This window comes from Podarcis pityusensis, assembly GCF_964106645.2.
Source record: "Podarcis pityusensis genome assembly, chromosome: 6".
NCBI lineage: Eukaryota > Metazoa > Chordata > Lepidosauria > Squamata > Lacertidae > Podarcis > Podarcis pityusensis.
The window spans coordinates 64008464-64025211 of NC_138030.1; the positions used below are offsets into that span (position 1 = coordinate 64008464).

At 40.2% G+C, this 16748-nt stretch overlaps 1 protein-coding gene and 1 long non-coding RNA gene across 3 annotated transcripts in view; one reads left to right on the forward strand and one right to left on the reverse strand.

The window, feature by feature from the left end:
- Positions 1-3884, forward strand: part of LOC308478848 — a 102291-nt gene extending 98407 nt beyond the window's left edge. Inside the window, exons 7-8 of the long non-coding RNA XR_013987324.1 lie at positions 773-2480; positions 2857-3884. This is a non-coding gene — a long non-coding RNA (uncharacterized lncRNA). The remainder of the gene's footprint in view (positions 1-772; positions 2481-2856) is intronic.
- The window catches only part of NEGR1 (neuronal growth regulator 1), a 466181-nt gene that overhangs the window by 31793 nt on the left and 417640 nt on the right, over positions 1-16748 (reverse strand). The gene's annotated exons all lie outside the window — the stretch shown is intronic.

The window sequence follows — 16748 nt, forward strand, 5'->3', positions numbered from 1 at the left end:
TGGCTTGAGAATCAAATATTACTGCATAAACCTTCCCACTAGAGCCCTTTATTTCACTATTGGTGATTTCATATCCATGTCAATGGGCACTTTTTAGTATGTCAGATTTTGAGCTTCGGGGGAGTCTTTACTAAGATAGGGATGTAGGCCATGCCTCATTCCATTCCAATATTCATTTGCACTTTCATTTGTTATTTTCCATTCAGCTGCAACTGGTCTATTTCAGACACATTTGTGTTCTATTTCATCGTATGCAGGTGCAGATATATTTGTGAGTTGTGTGTGTGTGTTTTACATATTTTTTACTTAGCACACTATAGACATACATAGCTCAGCCATCAACAAATATTTACAAATTATTTACCTTCCCTGCAAGTCACTTTTCAAAGTTGATGAATTTCCAGAGTCCTGTTAGTCTTTTGCAGTAAAACCAACAGAGAGCCTTGTGATCCCTTAAATACAAAGTTTATGAAATGGCTAATGGCCCTTCAGAAAGCTATCTATTCAGAATTCCTATTGAATTCAATGGGGTTTGCTCCCAGGGAAGTATGGTTAGGATTGCAGCCACTTTCACAACCTTGATTTCACAGTACAGCATAAAATTATCCCTCTCGAAAGCATCAAAAACAAGAAAAGCAAAGAGGCATCTGCATATAACAACGAATATGTAAATAATGCATATTGCAAAAGAGTTTACATATCTGTGTATAATGTGTGCATGTGAAAAAGTAACATTTGTTGAAGAGAGCTAATGTCAAATCTTTCATAGCAGGAGTCTGTGCAGCAGTGGGGTTGAATGGGCAAACAGAAGGAAACTCACTTGATAGTCCATTTTCAGTGGATTCATCTGGCATCCCTATGCTAAGCTTCTTTTCTAACATTTTATAAGCACACCTCCTGGCTGTGAGGGAAATTGCTGGAGAGAGATACAAATAGATTTCCTCATGGATGGTAAGATGCCCGTTTTCCACCAACAGATTGTTGTACTGTCACATATCAAAAATACTGCAGTGTTCCCAACAGAAGATAAGCTGTTGAGAAAGGCATATGGCAGCGCAACCTCATGCTGCTTCATATTAGTTAATGGTGTGACACTTCTCCCATCAGAGTGGATCAATTTCCATAATTCATCAACTATTTCCTCAAAGTAATCATAATAAACTTCCTGAATGGGTCCAAGTCTAAATATGAATGGTTAATTATATGACAAGGGAACCATAATGAAGGAACAAGTTCACAGTTTTGAAACCTTCAAAAACTGCCAACTCTACAAGTAGCTTCACCTACACCAGAAAGTAGTTCCAATAATTGTTGGGTGGACAAAATATGATTTAAGTTCATTCTGTTGGCTAACTTTGAACAATTTCTAGTTAATATTCACATTCATACCCCCCCCCCACAAGAGGACTGGACCTTAACCTTTTATTGTTAAAGTGAGTCACTAAGTCAATCGTACATTGATAAATAAAATTAGAAAGCAAATTGTGGAGGCTTATTAGACAGATATGGAGGCACTGCTGTTCCTAAGGTGGCCTAGCCCCTTATTAACTGTTCTGAAGCAAGCAGAAGGAAGGAACATGAGGAGTTTCTTGCATCTTCCCTGCTGAAGAGATTTTCTCTCTTCCAACAGGAACAGTTTGCATTGAAAACTAGAAGTACAAGAGTTTAGTGAATAATGCCTTGTACCTTTAACAGCAGTGTGTCTGGCACAAATTAAACAGGGTAAGCCTTTCCTAGCATGGAAATACAATTATGGGGAAAGCTTCACTTGTTGACATTCTGCCTGTCACAAATCTCATTACTTGTGTGTAAACCAACCAACCTTATCCTTACCACCCAAACTAAAGCAGAATGCAAACTGCTGGAAGCTTCCATTGACAATTGTACTTCATTTAAATATGTTTTTGCCTTGTGGCTCTTATTTTCAAAAATCTCTGCAAAAAGTTCAAAGCATACAATAAAAGATGCAGTTCTGAGTGGTCACCTGAAACGTTTTCTAAACTTTAAAGTGGTACACTTATTCTTTTTTTTAAAAAAACACTAACTCCCCTTTGATTTAAGGAGGTAACTATTGCTCATCAACCTCCTGCTAACTCATTCATTCTAGGAAGCCACAATGTATTGATTTAAAGCACTAAACAGTTCTGGACGAACTCCATCCTACACTTTTAGCATCCCAATCAAGACATACTGGAGAAGGAGAAAGAGAAAAATTGTCTGAGTATTCCTATGTATATCTATAGGAAGAACATGACTAAAAGTATGTATCTATAGGAAGTGTTTACCTACAAGAATAACAAGAGCCACTTTTGCTCAATTGCCTGCTGGCAAATTCAGGTTGCAGAATTAAAATAGATTTGGCACTCCTACCTGCAAACCGGTGTCCAAAGAAGATTGGAATTTTTGCAGTATGGAAATTGATGTAAAGTTTGGAATAGCTCCCCACAAACAAATCAGAATGAATGTTTAATAAACAGCAGGTACCAGCAGGAGACGCGGGTGGCGCTGTGGGTTAAAGCCTCAGCGCCTAGGACTTGCCGATCGAAAGGTTGGCGGTTCGAATCCCCACGGCGGGGTGCGCTCCCGTCGCTCGGTCCCAGCGCCTGCCAACCTAGCAGTTCGAAAGCACCCTCGGGTGCAAGTAGATAAATAGGGACCGCTTACTAGTGGGAAGGTAAACGGCGTTCCGTGTGTTGCGCTGGCTCGCCAGATGCAGCTTGTCACGCTGGCCACGTGACCCGGAAGTATCTCCGGACAGCGCTGGCTCCCGGCCTATAGAGTGAGATGAGCGCACAACCCTAGAGTCTGTCAAGACTGGCCCGTACGGGCAGGGGTACCTTTACCTTTACCTTTTAGGTACCAGCAAACTCACAGTCCTCCCCACTACAGTGAGATGTATTGCATCTGTGTTTTAATTATAGTACTTACTTCTAAAGTTGCATCTATACACATAGATGTATATGCTTTTGCACATTTTATCCTGTTGGCGATGCATTTCCTCCTTTTCAGCAGTGCGTAAGTGGCCACCATATGAAGAGCAGGAAATATGATTGTTTATATGCTAGATGTCTTAAAATGTTTATGTGAACATGGGTTTACTTTGACAGCGACCACCTTGAAAATAAAACCAATGGCCTCATCTTATCCTACAACTCAATTCTTAGTCTTCATTTAGGCTGCTCCTGCTATGCCATTGTGCAGTGTTAATTCATCTCCATAGGGATCCAGCAGAGTTGAATGGAAGCTGTACAGCCACTCCCAGTGATTTCAGCAGCCCGAAAGGGAGGGCAGAGGCATCCATGATCAATACTCAAGTCTCACACATTTTCATAAGCAGCAGAATAAATTTGAGCAACCTGCCTCAGTTATATTTTGATAAATATGCCTAGCACAAAAGTGTCAGGTTATAACAATAGCTACAAGGTGATAAATTAAAGCGGGGACAAACATATTTCAACTCTAATATGCACTGCACATACTATCAGATGTTTATGCATATACTTCTGGCACTCTGCTTCTTCAACAATAATACCTTCATTTGTTAATGTCGTGTTGGAGAAAAGTAAGAGCATTTTAATGTGCGAGGATATTTTAACCGGGATACTAATTACTCTAATTTGATAGAATTTTGTTGCATTTGCATCCCTGTCAGTTATTTATGACTTACTATAGGTAATTAGGGCTCAGGAGTTGCATTTAGAATATTTTAAATAGCTTTAAAGGCATTAGCCAAACTTCTAATTGTTAAGGGGTGTGTGTGAATTTATTAGTAGCTTGCATGCAAAATATTTGTGCATTTGACCTTTTGTAAAACATTTCTTTCCACGTTTCTAAAAGATTGGCTTCTGAAATAATTTTTCCTCAAAATAAAGTGTGACATTGTAAACAACCTCTTAAAATGAAACAGCTTGTGAAAAGCTATGTATTCAGTGGGAACTCTGGTTAGTTCTCCTCTATCGAGATCATTTCAATGGTTCGCCACATTCAGGTATAGTCATCTTGCACTTTATAAATGATAGTAACTTACACTGAGCTTTGTATCTCTGGGTCTTTGCAACCATCACTCTTCTGAACTCAGCAGAGGATTTGAAGTTAAAATATTATTATTATTATTATTATTATTCCTTAGGGATGCTCTGTGTTGGGAATGGTCACATCTTTAAATTTCAGTTTCTCTCAGTTTCTAATTTTTCCACTCTTAAGTTCAAAAAAATGCTTTTAAATATTCCTTATGGGTTGGCTCCACATACAACCTAAATCCATACTCACTGACTGTCCTGAAAATCCCAGGAGTTACAGCAATTTGCTCACAATTCTGGCTACATTATTGCCCCACAGAAATCCTTTTTAAAAACAACACAACACACACACACACACACACACACACACACACACACACACACACTTCCCTGGTGGGGGCAGATACTAAAACTACCAGTGGGGCAGTAGGGAGCAGAGCTCTCATGCCAACCTATTTAACTTGGTAAATGTAAAGGGACCCCTGACAGTTAAGTCCAGTCGCGAATGACTCTGGGGTTGCGGCGCTCATCTCGCTTTACAGACCGAGGGAGCCGGCGTTTGTCTGCTCTGCAGACAGTTTTTCCAGGCCATGTGGTCAGCATGACTAAGCTGCCTCTGGCTCAATGGAACACAGAAACCAGAGCAGCGTATGGAAATACCGTTTACCTTCCCGCCGGAGCGGTACCTATTAATCTACTTGCACTTTTTGGTGTGCTTTCAAACTGCTAGGTGGGCAGGAGCTGGAACCGAGCAATGGGAGCTCACTCTGTCGCAGGGATTTGAACCGCCGACCTTTTGATCGGCAAGCCCAAGAAGAAGAAGAAGAAGAAGAAGAAGAAGAAGAAGAAGAAGAGGAGTTTGGATTTGATATCACGCTTTATCACTACTCAAAGGAGTCTTAAAGCGTCTAACAGTCTCCTTTCCCTTCCTCCCCCACAACAAACACTCTGTGAGGTGAGTGGGGCTGAGAGACTTCAAAGAAGCGTGACTAGCCCAAGGTCACCCAGCAGCTGCATGTGGAGTAGTGGAGACGCGAACACAGTTCCCCAGATTACGAATCTACCACTCTTCACTACACCACACTGGCTCAGTGGTTTAGACCACAGCGTCATCCATGTCCCTATATAACTTGGTGCTTAAAGGCAATAGAGGAAGAGGAAATGGCAGCTTACCCGGCCACAGCTGTTGTGATCTGTCACGCCGGGCTCCTCTTCCTTGAGGCAGATGTTGGGGCTAGTTGGCTGGCTGTGGGGAATTCCCAGGCTGGCCACTGGAGATTGGTGGGCTTTACCACAATCAGCTTATTCAAATCCTGGCCAATCTGGCCCGGCCCGGTGGGTGGGGCCTGGGACTTAATGAAGTCCAGCTCTGGTCATTCCCGGGGGCCACTGTTGGCTGAAGGATGTGCTGCTTTTCAGGTGTACAAAAGAAACTTCAAACCCCATTTGCCCTCAATGCAGCCATCATGTGCTTTTTCTTGGCAGAACCATGCCAGCCAGCAATGTTGCTCTTGGGGTTCAGGCTCTTGGGGGTGGTATCTCCTTGTGGTGTGAACTGTAGGCTGTGTTCCCTGGGCAAACAGACTCCAGCCGACATAATCACAGGAGTGTAGCTATTTTCATCCAATAAAAATTGGAGGATATGGAGCACTCTACTGAGGAACTGGTGAAGTTTATGGTCTTAGAGCCCAGGGGTTGTGTGTTTTTTCAGCCAGAACTCACTGGAACTCAGTTCCCGCACCTTTCAGGTGGGCACCATTGCTATTATAAGAGAACAAGGGAGGCATTCGCGGTGAGTTCCAGCACCTCTTTTTCTAGAAAACAGCAACGTTAGAGCCTATTTACACCACAGACTAATTTAATAGTAAGAAATTTACTTTTCTATGGAGTCCAAGGATCTATAACAAGGAAGCAACCTCATCTGTTTCCAGCATTTGTGGGCAAAAGCCATGGCTCTGTTCGGACCACTTAACCATTCTGAGAATCTTGTTCCCATGACAAGCAGCAAGTATACGCTTTCTACAATGATGACAACTTAAAAAGAGATGTAAAGGCGGTACCACAGATGCCTGCATGGATAAAGGGTCAAATTTTGTGAACTTTCCTTCTTTTGATTTGGGTTATTCGGGCTTCATCCATGTGGCAACACCTATGCCAAACATTATATTATGAGAGTGGTGGGGTGTGATGCATACACTCCCTTCTTCTTTTGGTCCAACATACATTTCAAGTCAACTCAAAAAATGGTTCCATTGGTATAAAATTGATAATTCCTTAGAAAAATTGAATCATAACATTGAAAGAAGCCACCTCAACCAACTGCCTGCCCAAAGAGAGGATAAGTCATTCATCAGCTCCACCAGACTCTGTAATCCAATCCAAAACGTGCCTCAAGAAGACAGAAACCACTTCAAAAACCTATTTACAGGACAAATCAGCCCAAATGACTCGGGATCATTGTCAATATGACATGTTGGAGATTAAATATTTCTTTTGGTCTTAGAAATGGAAGTCATTGATATCTAAAACATGAGTAAAACCCAACCCCCCAAGTAATCCCAAGGGAATTCCAATTGGGTGCATTTTCACATGCCAATGACTTTAGTTGTTTCAAATCACTTTGCCCCATGATATATGAGAGACTGTAGAGAATGTTCCCAGGTCCAGTGAGCCATTACTCTTTGTATCAAAGTAAAAACTACATAATAACCTTCAAACCTTTGTATAAATGTACTGTATGTTAAAAAGTTCCCTCCCATAAAACAGGAAAATGTGTGCTTTCTTTACATCTCTGATATAGTAAAAGTGGGTCTTGTCTCTTCTCCATATTTGGTCTCCCCAAACAAAGCAATCCAAGTAGTGCAATAGATGGGCTGGATTGACATTGCTTCAAACCAAGGCTAAAGACATTCAAGAGATGTTTAAAAGCCAATGCAGCAATACGATGACCAAGACAAATCACCTGCCTCTGACACACCAGGAAGAATCTTTACACTATTTTTTAAAGTAGCTAACTTAAATGTTTCAACAACGCAAGGATTATTTCATATGAAAAGTGCAAAATCCTGTCAAATATCTCCAACACATATTGTGCTTAATTCTGAATATAAAAAGCGCACTGGCCTATTTTTCTTCTTGAGAGTATTTCTAGGGCACATTATGTTTAAACTTGCACATAACACTTCATGTATCATTGCACAACATAGTAACATTGAGAGTTGCCTTGTTCAGAGTCAGGACATTGGTCTGTCTTGCTCAGTAATGTCTACCCTGACAGACAGGCAAAGATGTCAGGGCTTGAAAATGGCACTTTTTGCAAGCAAGGCATGTGTTCTTTCACTGGGCTATGGCACTTCGCCAACTTATTTTCCATACTAATATATTTCTCCCTAACACATAAAAAGAAGGAAGTGAAAAGCAAGATACAAAGCATTTAGGGAACCTTGCCCCCATTCCAAATGTGACCTAATAATGCAGTACTAAATATAATTTACAGGTTAGATTGTAGGGATGTTTCCAAAGTGTCATTTTACTACAAATTTTGAGAATCACACATTCATAAGCCTCAGTGGAATGTGTGCCAGTAGTGTGCATATGAATGAGAGAAAGTTCCACACATTATGTGCTTGATGGACTCAAGAATAAAGCATGCCAGCTGGACAATTTTGTATTTGCTATAATAGTTAGTAAAACCAATGGCCACCTTTATTCTTCAACAATAAAACTACCCAGCCTTTTCATGAAAGATGATTGCAATTTCCACTGACCTGTATATGCACTTAAAAAAGCCTCCCTATAACTAATGAAATTTTGAAGTATTTGCTCTTAAGATACAAGAGTCTTTTTATTGAAGACTCTGTGACATTAAGTATTCATGAGACCTAGAGTGAGCTCAAATACCGCCCAAGTAAAAAGTATTACAATTTTTCAACTTGATTGAAATCTCTTTTTTCTGCAAGATGTGCACCATAGCCTGCTGAGAGGGGCTATTTTTTTTTTAAGGCTGTAGAGATATGCAGAATACATCCAGGTACCTTAGCTGTTAGTGATCGATTTCCCTGAGCACCCTTGTCCCTCCTTTGAAATTGATTCATGATAACTGCCTCCATTTGGGTCAAACAGTATTTAACCGCTTGTAAATTTTAATTAAATGATTTGTCACTTTGAACATATAGTTTGTCATCTTGCAGCTAAGCAATGTGTCTTTATCAGAAAATGACTCAAGGGAAAGACATTCATCTACTCTGTCATTTCAACACCCATTAAGATAATTTGGTTGTCGCAGAGACGCAAACTTGGGGATTTGTAAAATGGGCTATTCCACTGTATATGAGTTGTACCACTGTGTAAAGTTTAAGAGTATAATTTGTTCTTTAATTGCATCCTAATAATTAGTTTAGCTGGGTCATTTCTCATTAGTGGATGTTTTATTTCAGTGTAGAACAAAAATGTTCTCCAGCTTTTTCTTTCTTTCTTTCTTTCTTTCTTTCTTTCTTTCTTTCGTTCTTTCGTTCTTTCTTTCTTTCTTTCTTGTAATTGCTCTGGTTCCCTGATTTGTTTCTTTAGGAGGGAAGTAATGTTTGCGTGTAAGCAGTGTTGCCTGAATATCACAGGACTATATTTGCTTGACCATTAGTTTTGATACAGATTAGATACAATTAAAAAGAAAAACTGCTGCTTTCAAGTTCAGATACAAGAGAATGGTAATGAAAAGCACTATTTGGAAACTAAATATTCAGATACCTGTGGTTTGCCATATGTTGCTGTATATCACAGCCTATCAGTTCTAGCCTGGCGTGCTCTGGTCCATGGGGTCACGAAGAGTCGGACACGACTAAACGACGACGCAGAGAAAAAAAAATCAGTTCTAGCCAGTGTGGCCATTGTTCAGGGTTGATGGACTCACCTGTTCTTAAGGAAATCAGAGATATAACACCATCCTAAGTAGCTTCTATATCATGAGTTTTTACAGCTAGGAACACACCCAACGATGTTTTTTCTTAGATTTCTCAAAAAAATCTCAAAAGACACCCCATACATTGCCCAATATATTTTTGTATGTTCAACAGGTCATAGACAGAAACTGAGATTCAGTTGTACAATTCAGCAGATGATAAACAAGCAAACAAAAGTACAAGAAAAACTAAAGAGAATATCAAAGCAGCTTTGACTTCCAACTAAACCAGGCTGTGTTGATCACAACAAAACCCTTTTATGGAATCATGGGTTTCAGATATACAAGGGTGGGCACCAGCCAGGAATTCCAACATATCTGCAAGTAGGCTGCTTCTGAAGTCACTTGGTGTGATGCCTTGCTACTCTGTTATTTCTAGGTGTAAGATCCTGTCTTCATGTTAATATTCACTTATATAGTCATTTGCTTAGCTACTGTATCAGCCACCTGAAGACAACCTATATATCTCCCAGACCTCAGTTAGGACCACATTGCCAGTCTTTCGCCTGCATTAATTTAATCACAAACTGAGCAGTTTTTAAAACAGAACATTCTTACATACTGTTATACACCACCCCTATCTCCAAGCGTTGTGAGATTCCAGGGATGTTAGGTGCATTTCAACCCAGGATTTGTTTTTCCTTTTGGACAATTAGGCACAGCAGAGACTACAGTGTCTTTGTGATATATGGGTTTATTTACACATATTTACAACTTGAAGCCTTCAACAGAGGTAGTTCAGTGCATCAATATTCCAAGAGGTTTGTGCCCTCTCTTAGGCACAGAATTATTTCCAAGAACAGATCTCAACAGCACATCACTCACCAACCCTTGCTGCCATGCTAAATCCTACCCTCACAAAACACTGGTGTTGTCTTTTAAACTAGCCTTCCAGTTGAGGGAGCAAGGAAACCCACACACTTGCAAATAAGATTTGACTTTTCTCCCCTTTTGTCATGCTCTGCCATTGAGCTATGGCGCATTCCTCAGAACCTAGATTACTGACAGCAATCTAATCTGGAGGTGACTAAAGCAGGTGTAACCATAGCCTTGATCTGCTTTACCCAGGATGGGGCTCACCTGACGCACCTTGGTATTTGTGACAAAGCATTACATTGCACAGCTGAGCTGCTATGTTGTTGTTTTCTGCAGCAAAACCACCTTTCCATTTAAGCTGAGGATTTTTTCCTTCCAAATAAATGGCGGTATGTTTCTTTAGGAAAGAAAGCCGAGATGGTACGATTTCCTTGGTGAGTTTCTAGACGTATACATATCTCGGCCTCCCTTCCAACTTTTAAGAACAAACACTCCAAGAATGAGGCTTACTTTCTGTGACATGTTACTAATTGTCTCCCTGGTGGCACTTTGGGGTCGGCATGCATATTCCCCAGCCTCTCCATGTGTAGCCAATGCATCTTGAGTTCTATTTTTGCCTCCAGCTGTGCTATACGTTTCGGCTTCCACCATGCAGCAACTTAATGCTGTCTCACCCAACTGTTCAGCAATGGCTGCTGATATTGATGGGAAACGGCACAAATACCTCCCGGCAGCTGAGAAACTGTGGGTTGAACTTGGTGAGCGGATGGATGAAAATGTGAGGTATGCTCTCATATCAGAGCGTTGAATCCTGGATTCCAGACAAACCTGTCAAAATGATATTTTATTTAATATCATTTTGACAGTACCATGTTGACTTTTATTCTTTAACTATCTGCTTAGTTCTAAAACCATTTACCAGTCCTCAAGCGTTTGTTTTTTTATTTTACTCAGTAGCTTCTTTCATTCTTAGACTGCTTACCACCAGAAGATCTCTAAGCAGTTTACAGCAGTTAAAATGAAAATATAAAGTACAATTTAAAAAACCCATGTCAAATGAAGTCAAGTTCTCAAATTTTTAAACTGTTTTACAAGCTTTCTTACAAATTGCTCTGCTGCGTCGTTTGACATTTCAGTGGTATGTGAACAGTGTCATAGAGCCAAATACAATTTAGTTCCAATCGAAACAAAAATTCCATTTTTTCCCAAGCTTTTGACCAATGATCAGTTGGGCTTGGGGTTTCAAATTCCCAGTGAACATTTTCTCTGTTTTTTCAGCAAACAGCTCAATGTGCACCTGACACTGAAAAAGATAATTCTGCTTCCCTCCTTAGGACACCTCTTGACTACTTATGGTGATGCTTATTCCAAAAAGTGCTGATAGGGATAATGCTGGATTGTTGTTACTCCTTATGATTTCTGTTTGATGGTTGTGAATATTGTGATACTTGGATTACCTGCACAATTCCATGCATAAGTTAGTCCCACTATATTCAGTAGGGCTTGATCCATACAAAGTGTGTTGATGAACTGCATCCTAAATTACTCTTTTGGTTTGTAAGCTGACTTTTGAATATTATGATAAAAAGCAGGCTATAGTATGTGTGTATAGATAGATAGATAGATAGACAGACAGATAGTCAGATATTCCGTTTTGAGCAAACTCTTATCACTAAGCATCTCTAACCCTTGACAACAGGGTCTCTTTCTAATGCCAACTATAGGTGAAAGTATATTGTTAATCATAGCAGAAGTAGTAATACTAAAGCCGCTACTACTACTGGAATTAATGAAGATGCAGATGCAGATAATGATGATTTCTTACTGGCCTTTCACTATCAGGTGTCAGAGTAGATTACAACAATTTTAAAATGCAGTATTAAGAATCTGTTAAATCAAATGGTGGAATTATATGCTGCTTTGCAAATGCAGGTTTCTTTAAAATGCAAACCGGGTCAGAAATTAATCCTTTCCTACCTTACAAGGCTACTGAAGAAAATCCCTCTTCTGATGGTAGCATTGGATTTCGGGTAGGGGATCCCCCATTGGCATAAAAAAAATACTACTTCCCAAAGAGATTTTCCTTAAGACCACAGCAATGGAGGAAATGTTTAAATTCCCTCTCTGTACTTACTCTGATCCTGTTAATTATCAGCTCCCCTCGCCAGCTGACACAATTTGCATCTTTTTAAAGTGCACATTAGAAGCAGATACATTTTATTTCGTATCTCGTTTTGGCCCCGCTTTAAACGAGGAGAAAGACTCCTCACCCCAGCCGGAAGTGACATTTGACAACATACTTTCCTTTAAATTAACACCAGCCTCAGTGAAGGTGAATTATAGCTTCACTCTCTTTGGTGCCATGTTATATTTATGTGTTCCAGTCAGATAAACTTTTAAATCATTCATATTCCCTGGTTCTTGAAAAAACAGCAGACTTCAGCTTCAAGAGGATTTTCTCCGCCTGCCAATATGCAATTAGTTTTTGCCATTGATTTTGCCATCTCTTTGGCACTTGCATCATTTTCTCAGTGCCCTTGCCTATTCAGTACATTCCCTTTCATGTAGATGAAGAGTAATTGTCCTGCTGATACACATGCGGGTAGTGAGAAAGAATGTAAGTGCCTTCAAGTAATAGTTATGCATTTTGTACAATGTACATATTTTCCTTTCAGTCAGTCAAATGTCCTGAAGGAGGTACAATAGACAGTAATTCAAAACAAGCCAATGTAGGCAAAATGACACCTGCTCCTTCCAAATGACACGGCTCAGATTGTGTCTTATGGGCCATTCAATAAGTTACAACTTCCTGAATAGAGATTTGCTTCTGCAAGTATGAAGGGCACGGTGCTGTCTGAAGTAGTGGCTTTTAAATCAGCATTTTAAAGATGCAGTCCACATAGCACTTATTCTGGAGTAGAATAATTCAAAACAATGGAACCTCTGTAGAATAAGTGCTTTTTGTTTGGGATTTTAGCAACAAATATTAAACAAACCATTCCCCCTATAATGTAGTCCAACATCCCATCTTACTCTAGAGCAGTGTTTCCCAAACTTGGGTCTCCAGCTGTTTTTGGACTACAACTCCCATCATCCCTAGGTAGCAAGACCAGGTCAGGGATGATGGGAATTGTAGTCTGAAAACAGCTGGAGACTCAACATTGCTGTAGAGTAGCCAAGAAACAGAACCCCTGACTATAGCAATTCATGCTTGGTTGCATCTGGAGTGGACTACTGGCATGCATTCTATATGGGGCTACCATTGGGAACTGTTCAGAACAGCTGTCTGATGTTGCCACTCCATTGTTGACTGGAGTGTAAGTCACACCAAGCTATTTATACCAATTTTACAACAGCTAATTAGCTTCCAGACCCAATCCAAAGTTCTGTTACTGACCTTTAACACAAGAGAGAGAACTATTCATTAGGTGGGTGGTTGTAAAATGAAACCATTCTCAAAGGTTGGGGGGAATTTTCAGGCGGCGTTCTTGCTTACCTTATCTAGTCAGGTGACCCAGTGTTTTTTTGGGGGGGGGCTTCCTCCCTTGTTTTTTCTGCTTTTAATAATCAACTGCATGGAAAATTCTAAGTTGCATGTGTGAAGAATCTCCTTAAGATCTGCATCAATTTCTGAGAATACATGGAGGCAAATGCTTAAACAGGGCTTATGGTTCTCTCTATTCAAGTCAAGCCCTGTTTTGAAAATAAAAAAACAATCACAATCCGTGTTTACTGCGCTCTAAATGTTCTTGGACTAAAACACCCATCTGCCTTAGTCAGCATAGCCTGTGGCCAGGCATGATGGGAATTGTAGTCCAGACAGTATGGTGTGGTGGTGATGGTGCTCACCTGATCTTTCAACAGCTGAGTCACTGCTGCTTACTAGGAAGGCATGTGGTGAGGCAACAAAGAGGTTGACACAAGGCAAACATCAGCAGAGCCAATTTGGTGCTCCTGCCAGTGTGTTTGAACTGCCCCTCTCCTTCCTGGTAAGCAGCAATGGCTCCAGCTGTTTGGAGGTCAGGTGGTGCTCACCTGACCATGCACCATTACCCCACCACACTGCTCGTTACTGGTCCAAACTCACTGACTATCCCTGGATTATGATCTTGCCTATGGAAGCAAATGTTGCAGTGAATTAAAGGACTGTGTAATAAATTCATGGAGCTCTTTGCCCTAGCACTGTGCCGAGCATGCTGTCCTTTCTACATGTCAATATGGTACATTCTAAAAACTAGTTATCAGATCATCAAAGGCCATTCAAACAATTTCCTCTTTTGTTCTGTTCTTCTCCCTTACATTTGCCCAAATGGTTGTGACATTATCAAAATTTGCTGTTCTCAGAATAACAGGCGCTGAACATTGTATGTGGTATAATAGTGTACAAAATGGAGGTAAATAATGGGGAACTAATGGAGACGTCTGGCAAGTGAATCATCATTTTTGACCTGAAGAGTTTTAAAGCTAGTTTTAACTAATATGCACAGTTGTGCAATATAATAGATGCATTACAGGAAGGAAATAAAAAGGTGGATGTAAATATATTGAATTAAAAGGGCCATGGCTTTATTAAAGGAAGAGAAGGACACCAACTTTTAATGATTTTGTGGCCCAATCAATCTGAGTGTGAAACATGAGTGATGAATTTGGGTAGGGACATTCCAATTATTTTTGTGATTGGTGGGCCAAAGGGATTAAGAAAGAACAAGCTCATTCCAAGCTGATATAAAGCACTTCTTTCATCTCTAGTTTTTCTCCCATAGGAAGGTATCAATGTAGCTTGCGAGTCATTCCATTAATTTCAAAATCTCAAGTTGTATATTTCTTAAATAACTATTACACCCTTCCTCAGCAAATACTCTCCCCGCTGAACATATGGTCTTTCAAGGCTATACCCAGATGCTTAATTACTGGGTGCTCCACCTTACAAAAATCCAGCTCGTATTCCTAATTATATCCCTTTAATCTGGCAAGGTTCACACTTCTTTACAATGCCCTTTTCTACTCAAGCTATCCTAAACCTTCTAATCAACTAATTAAGGAGACTAACTTTCCTCTAGACTTTTATCATCAATTCAAGGATGGCTACTTTGCAAAGATCATTCTCACTATCATGGCTTGTGAGTACCTGGAGAAATTACTTCTGCTTTGCCTTTTGGTGGAGCAGCACATTGTGAGCCAAAGTGACGGATACAATCCACTGAGTCCTTAGATCACCACTAATAGCTCATTTCCCTATACAATTTCCAGATTGTGGCCACAAATCCACATTCTCAAAAGAAATATCTAAAAGAAAAGAATGGATAAAACATGTATTCTTCCTCTAAACCCAGCTGCAAGCAGACCAGTGTCTCTTTTCATGATAGCATCCTCTACAGTTCCATAAGGCCACAAATATTCCTTATTTACAGTAGATCTTCACTTGACTGTCCAGAAGTCCCTATGAATGCATTTACTATGTGTCCCTTATGTGGTGAACTGGATTGCATCCTGCCATGGCATGCAAGGAACCAGATCACCACTTAGATAGTGGTACTGGGATGCTTCAGGCCTCCACCATCTCAGGGAGCCCAGCAGCACCCTTGGTTGGCTCTGGTGGGCAATGCCTGGCCACCAGCAAAGATGAAACCTATGCCTGGGCTATACAAGGAAGTCTAAGACTGAGGTGGCTCCAGTGCTTCTGGACATCAGTTTGCCACTGGTTGACAGAGCTAGGAAGGTATTTTACCAACAGTTCAATGTGGGGCCTTGCCTGTAGGGATTTTGCCTTTCAACAAGAGTATATTTTTGGTATTTGTCGTAACTTGGTGAGGGAAGGCTTTGGGAAGGATCCTTATCTGTAGAGGAAAGAGCCAAAATGAATCTTCAGTGAAGCCTAGCTTGGGGTGCCAACACCACACAACCAAGTTGCTGTGGGAGACTCCATACCATGGTCTCATAGCAACTCTTTAGGTTGCCATGCAGATGGGTTGGGTGAAAAATTGGACCAGCAGGTAGGCTACCTGGGGAGAATCAGAAGCACCAGCTTCTCAAGAGGATTGTGGGCTCTAAATATGGAGGGGGCCAGCCCCCTAAAAAAATAAAAATAAAATTGGGTCGAAACTGCATTGGCCCTTAGGAGTTGGTGCCTATGGGGACAATGGATTGTTTTCCCATGCTATGATTTCACCCATACAGAGCCTCTTTTGGTTCTTTCTCCTGCCTGCCTGTCTCCCTCCCTGGCACACAAATGCTTATCTGTTACTGAAGTAATGTAGTGTTCTTAAAATAAATGGAAAGCCCAAGCTAGATAATTTGGAAGGTGATTTGTTTTTAAGAGACTGAAAACAACCAAACTACTGCATTTTTATCCAAAAACCGTATGCCCATCTGTAATTACAGAAATACCTGAGATTACTATAATTGAAAAAAATGATAACATTTGCCTATCTTCTCACAGATTGCTTATTTACAGCATGTGACAACTGTTTCTGTTGAGCAATTTTCTCATTTCCTTTTCACATAGACTTATGAATATCAACAAGCATGCACATAGAAAAATACTGTTGGTTGGATTTATTTTTTAAAAGGTCTAAATTAAACAGGTTGATTATAGCCACTTCATGTAATGGTAATGAATAATGTGAAGTTGGAAGTGAGGAAAGCGGGAAAATTGCATATTCTTAGGCACATATTTTCAACAAAGTCTGTGAGATATGTAGGTTGAAGCATGAATCGTCAGCACCATCATGATTATGGCCAAAAGTAATTTTGCAAGGGCTGTGATGAATATTCTCCCATTTAAATTTCTGGATAGAAAATAACTCTTTGAATTGCCAAGAAGTCATTGAAAGAAAAAAGCACTATTCCTGAAGAAAAATGTTCTTAAAAACAATATCAGATTTCTTAAAAAGTTACTTGCATAATTTATTTCCAACACATTCAGCATAGATTTATGTTCCCAGGGAGACTTATCAGAG